Source organism: Taurulus bubalis, assembly GCF_910589615.1.
Source record: "Taurulus bubalis genome assembly, chromosome: 3".
NCBI classification, from domain to species: Eukaryota; Metazoa; Chordata; class Actinopteri; order Perciformes; family Cottidae; genus Taurulus; species Taurulus bubalis.
Genome location: NC_136591.1, coordinates 2,053,810 through 2,063,482, shown reverse-complemented (window position 1 = coordinate 2,063,482; position 9,673 = coordinate 2,053,810).

Here is a 9,673-nt window from a genome sequence, read left to right as displayed (position 1 = left end):
ATTTGTTTTATGACAAATACAAAAAAAGAAAAGAAAAAAGTAGTACAAGTACTTCTGTAGCAAAGAACTTTAAGGGTTATGAGTTCCTAAGTCATGAGTATAATAATGTTGACTTGTAAAATCTAAATCTTGCCTTTGTACATTCATTTTGCAATTACTGTCTATCACAAATCTTATTTTATGCATGTTTTATTGGATCCCTTTATTTGAATTTCGGCATTATTTGACATATTATGGGTCTTTTTCTTGTGTGATTTTCTTTTTACACATTTTTAATGAGTGTTGTTGGAGGATTTAAGAATTGTGTTGCCAATGCCTGCTTCTCTGGAATTTATATGCCAGTAAATAAATAAAATGAAACTTCTAAGTTTGATTTTCCATCAATATCTTTAGTTTTTTATCGTTCCAAACTTTCCATCTATTCTTGTCTCTTGGGGTCCCTTGTATCCCAAAGTTGCAAACCCTCATTCTGACAACCATTTTATTCTGAGTTTATACCGGACACTCGCCGAATGTCACCTCCAAGAAAGATTATATTTAACGTGAAGCTATACAGGAATCAGACTCAGCGACAAACAATGTTAAAGAAACAGCAGGAGTGCAGATCATGAAACTCCATATTATACCGGTCATAACAATTAAATCATGATAAATATTGTGGACGTATCTCTTCGCTGGGTCACTTCGTATGGTTCCGTTATCCTCGCCAATAAAATCCACAAACGGGTTCCCAACAGAGAACAACCCTTCATGTCTCCTTGGAGAACATGTGAGAGTCTTTCCAACAGGAGAAGTTGTTGAACATTGTGAAGCCAACTAGTAACAGATGGTTTGGCGCTGTGTAGCCAACGCTGTAAGACTCTTATATCTGTTTAATACCGGTGAGGCGGCGTGTAGGCCGAGGATACATTGGGATTGAGCTCAATAGGACGTTGTATTATGGAAGATTTTTGGTTCCCAATTTCAACCCAAAGGTTATGTATTTCCAGACAGAGCCACATTAAATGCACATAGGTGCCAACATGCTGCTTACATACACCAGAACAGTCTTTGTCATGTTAACTCCTTTCCTGGGATTTGTAATTAAGTGTGGCTTCAGCTAGAGGGGTCATAGACCCCTATAGCAAAGTACACTTCATATTATTGCTCGGGCTTATTATTATGTGTGGCTTCAGCTAGAGGGGTCATAGACCCCTATAGCAAAGCGCACTTCATATTATTGCTCGGGCTTATTAAGTGTGGCTTCAGCTAGAGGGGTCATAGACCCCTATAGCAAAGCGCACTTCATATTATTGCTCGGGCTTATTAAGTGTGGCTTCAGCTAGAGGGGTCATAGACCCCTATAGCAAAGCGCACTTCATATTATTGCTCGGGCTTATTATTATTATTAAGTGTGGCTTCAGCTAGAGGGGTCATAGACCCCTATAGCAAAGCGCACTTCATATTATTGCTCGGGCTTATTATTAAGTGTGGCTTCAGCTAGAGGGGTCATAGACCCCTATAGCAAAGCGCACTTCACATTATTGCTCGGGCTTATTATTAAGTGTGGCTTCAGCTAGAGGGGTCATAGACCCCTATAGCAAAGCGCACTTCATATTATTGCTCGGGCTTATTATTATTAAGTGTGGCTTCAGCTAGAGGGGTCATAGACCCCTATAGCAAAGCGCACTTCATATTATTGCTCGGGCTTATTATTAAGTGTGGTTTCAGCTAGAGGGGTCATAGACCCCTATAGCAAAGCGCACTTCATATTATTGCTCGGGCTTATTATTAAGTGTGGCTTCAGCTAGAGGGGTCATAGACCCCTATAGCAAAGCGCACTTCATATTATTGCTCGGGCTTATTATTAAGTGTGGCTTCAGCTAGAGGGGTCATAGACCCCTATAGCAAAGCGCACTTTATATTATTGCTCGGGCTTATTAAGTGTGGCTTCAGCTAGAGGGGTCATAGACCCCTATAGCAAAGCGCACTTTATATTATTGCTCGGGCTTATTATTAAGTGTGGCTTCAGCTAGAGGGGTCATAGACCCCTATAGCAAAGCGCACTTCATATTATTGCTCGGGCTTATTATTATTAAGTGTGGCTTCAGCTAGAGGGGTCATAGACCCCTATAGCAAAGCGCACTTCATATTATTGCTCGGGCTTATTATTATTATTATTACTTATTATTATTCTTCTTATTCCGCCAAACTTTGGACCGTATCTTCTCCCACAGCGTTGCCCGCACATGCGTAAAAAATACATCAAAACGTGCGGCCCGATCGGGAATCGTGAGCTATGACTTTTCTAAGAGATTCGACCAGCCATTTTCCCGAAAAGTGCGAAAAACGGCGAGAAATTGTCCCATTCACTTGACTGGGGTTTCGGACTGAAGAGAGCAAAAAAACATACATCTTTGTGCCCACAGTGACTCGCCATAATGTATCGTAGAGAAATGATTTAAAGTTTAAAACGTTGAAAAAAGTCTGGAGTTTATTTGCCCAATTGGGCATTTTTTGATAGCTAGCACAGTTTTCATGTAATTATTGTTCAAGTTTAGGAAAATGTGGGAACCATTTCAGAGTTTACAATGGGTGTGTGTGGGGAAGGTTAGAGCTGTGATGTCATCGCTAGAGCACGAGGAGCTGTGTCCTAAACAACCTTTTTGTATTGGTATTTTGCCATTCACTCCACAATATTGACTTTTGAGGCATAATTTATATATGAAAACGTTGGAAATATTGTGCCGGTGGTACACATGCGTCGTGGAATCCAACAAATGTATACTGTTTTGTCAGCAAGCCTGAAAGCGACATGAAGTCCGGCCAACTGCTCCATTAACCTCCATGTTAAATCGGACCACAATTTTCTCTCATGACGGAAACGTGAGCACTTTACAAACTGAATTTACGCCCTCATTTATAAATCCTTACAAATATTTAAGTAGACGGAAACGTTCTCAGAAGTCTTGTGCTTCTCATGATGTCATTATTTTCGTGATGGGATCCATGGTTGTCTGTCAAATACAATAGTTTGAAAGTTAGTTTTTTCATTAAATCAACTATCCTGTCTCTCTCTCAGTGAACACCATGGCAACGGTGACACACACGCACACACGCGCAGGAGGAACTGTCAGTTGGTCAGCTGACATCCTGACTGTTTGTGCTTCTCATGATTTCATTGCTTTTATTCATATCTGTTGTGACTGACTCATGGATTTAAACATGGTTATTCATTTCATTTTATTTAAACAATCCAACTGAAGTCTTGGGTAGGAGAGAGGCAAAGTTGTACTTTTTTACATTGAGCAGCTCTGGTTAATTGATGGCTGACATGATTGTTTCAAGGTCTTCTCCCTCTTCTGCCCCTCCCAATGGGCTTTTCGCATGAGTGTTTGAGTGCTATTTTTTTCCCGCCATTCGATCTATATACCGCCCCCTGTCTGTCTAACTCTGTCTGGCCCCCCCCTTTCCGTGGCTGACATGATATTAGTTAATCTGATTTCTCTCTCTCTCTCTCTCTCTCTCTATCTCTCTCTCTCTCTCTCTCTGATAGCTAGCACAGTTTTCATGTAATTATTGTTCAAGTTTAGGAAAATGTGGGAACCATTTCAGAGTTTACAATGGGTGTGTGTGGGGAAGGTTAGAGCTGTGATGTCATCGCTAGAGCACGAGGAGCTGTGTCCTAAACAACCTTTTTGTATTTGTATTTTGCCATTCACTCCACAATATTGACTTTTGAGGCATAATTTATATATGAAAACGTTGGAAATATTGTGCCGGTGGTACACATGCGTCGTGGAATCCAACAAATGTATACTGTTTTGTCAGCAAGCCTGAAAGCGACATGAAGACCGGCCAACTGCTACATCAACCTCCATGTTAAATCGGACCACAATTTTCTCTCATGACGGAAACGTGAGCACTTTTCAAACTGAATTTACGCTCTCATTTCTAAATCCTTACAAATATTTAAGTAGACGGAAACGTTCGCAGAAGTCTTGTGCTTCTCATGATGTCATTATTTTCGTGATGGGATCCATGGTTGTCTGTCAAATACACTAGTTTGAAAGCTAGTTTTTTCATTAAATCAACTCTCCTCTCTCTCTCTCAGTGAACACCATGGCAACGGTGACACACACGCACACACGCGCAGGAGGAACTGTCAGTTGGTCAGCTGACACTTGACTGTTTGTGCTTCTCATGATTTCATTATTTTCGTGATGGGATGGGATTCATGGTTGTCTGTCAAATACAATAGTATTATATCTTGGTGTAACCACACCTCCCTACTCAATTCTGCGCCCTACCTCGAATAATGGCCCATCTTCATTACCTACACTTACACCGGTCTCAAGACACAAATAAACCCCTCTTAACTTCTTTTCTTCCATATGCTTCCTCTTATTAAACACTTAAACAAGCTTAAGACTCATAGACACGGTTTAAACATCCTAATATTACCAATAAGGCACACAAATAGACATTTTAGACCATTAATAACGTCCTCTGTCAGACGCTCATGAGCCACATCCACGGTTTTCCCGCCTTATGCAAATGAGCTGCACCCACAGAGACTTTCACCCAGACCCCTGCAAAGAGCTCTTCTCCCCTCCTCCTATTCTAATTAATGTTAAATATAAACTAATCTCTAAATCCTTGAACTTATTCAATCCCCTTGGCTTTTATTCAAGTTCAGCAACATAGAAATCCACTACAGGTACTTTACCCCTTATCTTTCTTCGGTATAATTCTCGTTAAGCCTGAATATACGGGTTTAACCCCTTAATAACCTCCCATTAACACACAAACACACACATCTCAGACAACACCCTAACCGAAATTTAGAAATTTCTGAAATCTATTTTAAACTCTACAAAAAACGTTTCACACACATTCTTATATATCATACATTAGACTTAGACACACACACACACACAGAATTATCACAAAACGATTGACTGTGTGTGTCTATGTGCGCCCGCGTGTGTGTGCGCGCACGTTTTTTGACCCCAGAAAGTTGGTGAGTGAGGAGATACAACTTGGATCGACCTTTCACCCAATGAGTCTGTTGTTGCTGGGGAAAAATGGACAACACAACGAATCCGATTAGGCTCCTCCCATAGAAGAAGTCTGATTGGCTCTTTTTTATTTGGCTTTCGGTTAAGGATTTTTTTTTTTCATTGTGTAAAAAACTACGTTTTTCACCCTCTCAAAGAAAGTCATTTGATCTGATAATTCTGAAGGTGGCAGAGGTTATTGAGGTTATTGTGTTATTGAGAGATGTGTTACCTCAATAACACATCTCACTACCGGTAATGTATACATATTGCGACGTCTTACGGCAGTAGTAGCCACACTTTCAAAATTTCTTGTGAAATTTTCTAGTTAAGTGTGGCTTCAGCTAGAGGGGTCATAGACCCCTATAGCAAAGCGCACTTCATATTATTGCTCGGGCTTATTATTATTCTTCTTATTCCGCCAAACTTTGGACCGTATCTTCTCCCACAGCGTTGCCCGCACATGCGTAAAAAATACATCAAAACGTGCGGCCCGATCGGGAATCGTGAGCTATGACTTTTCTAAGAGATTCGACCAGCCATTTTCCCGAAAAGTGCGAAAAACGGCGAGAAATTGTCCCATTCACTTGACTGGGGTTTCGGACTGAAGAGAGCAAAAAAACATACATCTTTGTGCCCACAGTGACTCGCCATAATGTATCGTAGAGAAATGATTTAAAGTTTAAAACGTTGACAAAAGTCTGGAGTTTATTTGCCCAATTGGGCATTTTTTGATAGCTAGCACAGTTTTCATGTAATTATTGTTCAAGTTTAGGAAAATGTGGGAACCATTTCAGAGTTTACAATGGGTGTGTGTGGGGAAGGTTAGAGCTGTGATGTCATCGCTAGAGCACGAGGAGCTGTGTCCTAAACAACCTTTTTGTATTTGTATTTTGCCATTCACTCCACAATATTGACTTTTGAGGCATAATTTATATATGAAAACGTTGGAAATATTGTGCCGGTGGTACACATGCGTCGTGGAATCCAACAAATGTATACTGTTTTGTCAGCAAGCCTGAAAGCGACATGAAGACCGGCCAACTGCTCCATTAACCTCCATGTTAAATCGGACCACAATTTTCTCTCATGACGGAAACGTGAGCACTTTTCAAACTGAATTTACGCTCTCATTTCTAAATCCTTACAAATATTTAAGTAGACGGAAACGTTCGCAGAAGTCTTGTGCTTCTCATGATGTCATTATTTTCGTGATGGGATCCATGGTTGTCTGTCAAATACACTAGTTTGAAAGTTAGTTTTTTCATTAAATCAACTCTCCTGTCTCTCTCTCAGTGAACACCATGGCAACGGTGACACACACGCACACACGCGCAGGAGGAACTGTCAGTTGGTCAGCTGACATCCTGACTGTTTGTGCTTCTCATGATTTCATTATTTTCGTGATGGGATGGGATTCATGGTTGTCTGTCAAATACAATAGTATTATTTCTTGGTGTAACCACACCTCCCTACTCAATTCTGCGCCCTACCTCGAATAATGGCCCATCTTCATTACCTACACTTACACCGGTCTCAAGACACAAATAAACGCCTCTTAACTTCTTTTCTTCCATATGCTTCCTCTTATTAAACACTTAAACAAGCTTAAGACTCATAGACACGGTTTAAACATCCCAATACTACCAATAAGGCACACAAATAGACAGTTTAGACCATTAATAACGTCCTCTGTCAGACGCTCATGAGCCACACCCACGGTTTTCCCGCCTTATGCAAATGAGCTGCACCCACAGAGACTTTCACCCAGACCCCTGCAAAGAGCTCCTCTCCCCTCCTCCTATTCTAATTAATGTTAAATATAAACTAATCTCTAAATCCTTGAACTTATTCAATCCCCTTGGCTTTTATTCAAGTTCAGGAACATAGAAATCCACTACAGAGCTGTGTCCTAAACAACCTTTTTGTATTTGTATTTTGCCATTCACTCCACAATATTGACTTTTGAGGCATAATTTATATATGAAAACGTTGGAAATATTGTGCCGGTGGTACACGTGCGTCGTGGAATCCAACAAATGTATACTGTTTTGTCAGCAAGCCTGAAAGCGACATGAAGACCGGCCAACTGCTCCATTAACCTCCATGTTAAATCGGACCACAATTTTCTCTCATGACGGAAACGTGAGCACTTTACAAACTGAATTTACGCCCTCATTTATAAATCCTTACAAATATTTAAGTAGACGGAAACGTTCTCAGAAGTCTTGTGCTTCTCATGATGTCATTATTTTCGTAATGGGATTCACGGTTGTCTGTCAAATACAATAGTTTGAAAGGTTGTTTTCTCATTAAATCCACAGTTCAGTCTCCTGCTCTGTGACAGTGTCACACCTGTTTTAAGTTAGCCAATCAGGGCTGTCACCATGACAACCGGTGATACAAACGCAGGAGGAGCCAACTGACGTTGGTCAGCTGACATCCAAGACACTCTATTTTAAACTCTACAAAAAACGCTTCACACACATTCTTATATATCATACATTAGACTTAGACACACACACACACACACAGAATTATCACAAAACGATTGACTGTGTGTGTGTCATTGTGCGCCCGCGTGTGTGTGCGCGCACGTTTTTTGACCCCAGAAAGTTGGTGAGTGAGGAGATACAACTTGGATCGACCTTTCACCCAATGAGTCTGTTGTTGCTGGGGAAAAATGGACAACACAACGAATCCGATTAGGCTCCTCCCATAGAAGAAGTCTGATTGGCTCTTTTTTATTTGGCTTTCGGTTAAGGATTTTTTTTTTCATTGTGTAAAAAACTACGTTTTTCACCCTCTCAAAGAAAGTCATTTGATCTGATAATTCTGAAGGTGGCAGAGGTTATTAAGTGTGGCTTCAGCTAGAGGGGTCATAGACCCCTATAGCAAAGCGCACTTCATATTATTGCTCGGGCTTATTATTATTATTACTTATTATTATTCTTCTTATTCCGCCAAACTTTGGACCGTATCTTCTCCCACAGCGTTGCCCGCACATGCGTAAAAAATACATCAAAACGTGCGGCCCGATCGGGAATCGTGAGCTATGACTTTTCTAAGAGATTCGACCAGCCATTTTCCCGAAAAGTGCGAAAAACGGCGAGAAATTGTCCCATTCACTTGACTGGGGTTTCGGACTGAAGAGAGCAAAAAAACATACATCTTTGTGCCCACAGTGACTCGCCATAATGTATCGTAGAGAAATGATTTAAAGTTTAAAACGTTGACAAAAGTCTGGAGTTTATTTGCCCAATTGGGCATTTTTTGATAGCTAGCACAGTTTTCATGTAATTATTGTTCAAGTTTAGGAAAATGTGGGAACCATTTCAGAGTTTACAATGGGTGTGTGTGGGGAAGGTTAGAGCTGTGATGTCATCGCTAGAGCACGAGGAGCTGTGTCCTAAACAACCTTTTTGTATTTGTATTTTGCCATTCACTCCACAATATTGACTTTTGAGGCATAATTTATATATGAAAACGTTGGAAATATTGTGCCGGTGGTACACATGCGTCGTGGAATCCAACAAATGTATACTGTTTTGTCAGCAAGCCTGAAAGCGACATGAAGACCGGCCAACTGCTCCATTAACCTCCATGTTAAATCGGACCACAATTTTCTCTCATGACGGAAACGTGAGCACTTTACAAACTGAATTTACGCCCTCATTTATAAATCCTTACAAATATTTAAGTAGACGGAAACGTTCTCAGAAGTCTTGTGCTTCTCATGATGTCATTATTTTCGTGATGGGATCCATGGTTGTCTGTCAAATACAGTAGTTTGAAAGTTAGTTTTTTCATTAAATCAACTCTCCTGTCTCTCTCTCAGTGAACACCATGGCAACGGTGACACACACGCACACACACGCGCAGGAGGAACTGTCAGTTGGTCAGCTGACATCCTGACTGTTTGTGCTTCTCATGATTTCATTATTTTCGTGATGGGATGGGATTCATGGTTGTCTGTCAAATACAATAGTATTATTTCTTGGTGTAACCACACCTCCCTACTCAATTCTGCGCCCTACCTCGAATAATGGCCCATCTTCATTACCTACACTTACACCGGTCTCAAGACACAAATAAACGCCTCTTAACTTCTTTTCTTCCATATGCTTCCTCTTATTAAACACTTAAACAAGCTTAAGACTCATAGACACGGTTTAAACATCCTAATATTACCAATAAGGCACACAAATAGACATTTTAGACCATTAATAACGTCCTCTGTCAGACGCTCATGAGCCACACCCACGGTTTTCCCGCCTTATGCAAATGAGCTGCACCCACAGAGACTTTCACCCAGACCCCTGCAAAGAGCTCCTCTCCCCTCCTCCTATTCTAATTAATGTTAAATATAAACTAATCTCTAAATCCTTGAACTTATTCAATCCCCTTGGCTTTTATTCAAGTTCAGGAACATAGAAATCCACTACAGAGCTGTGTCCTAAACAACCTTTTTGTATTTGTATTTTGCCATTCACTCCACAATATTGACTTTTGAGGCATAATTTATATATGAAAACGTTGGAAATATTGTGCCGGTGGTACACATGCGTCGTGTACACATGCTTGCTGACTGTTTTGTCAGCAAGCCTGAAAGCGACATGAAGACCGGCCAACTG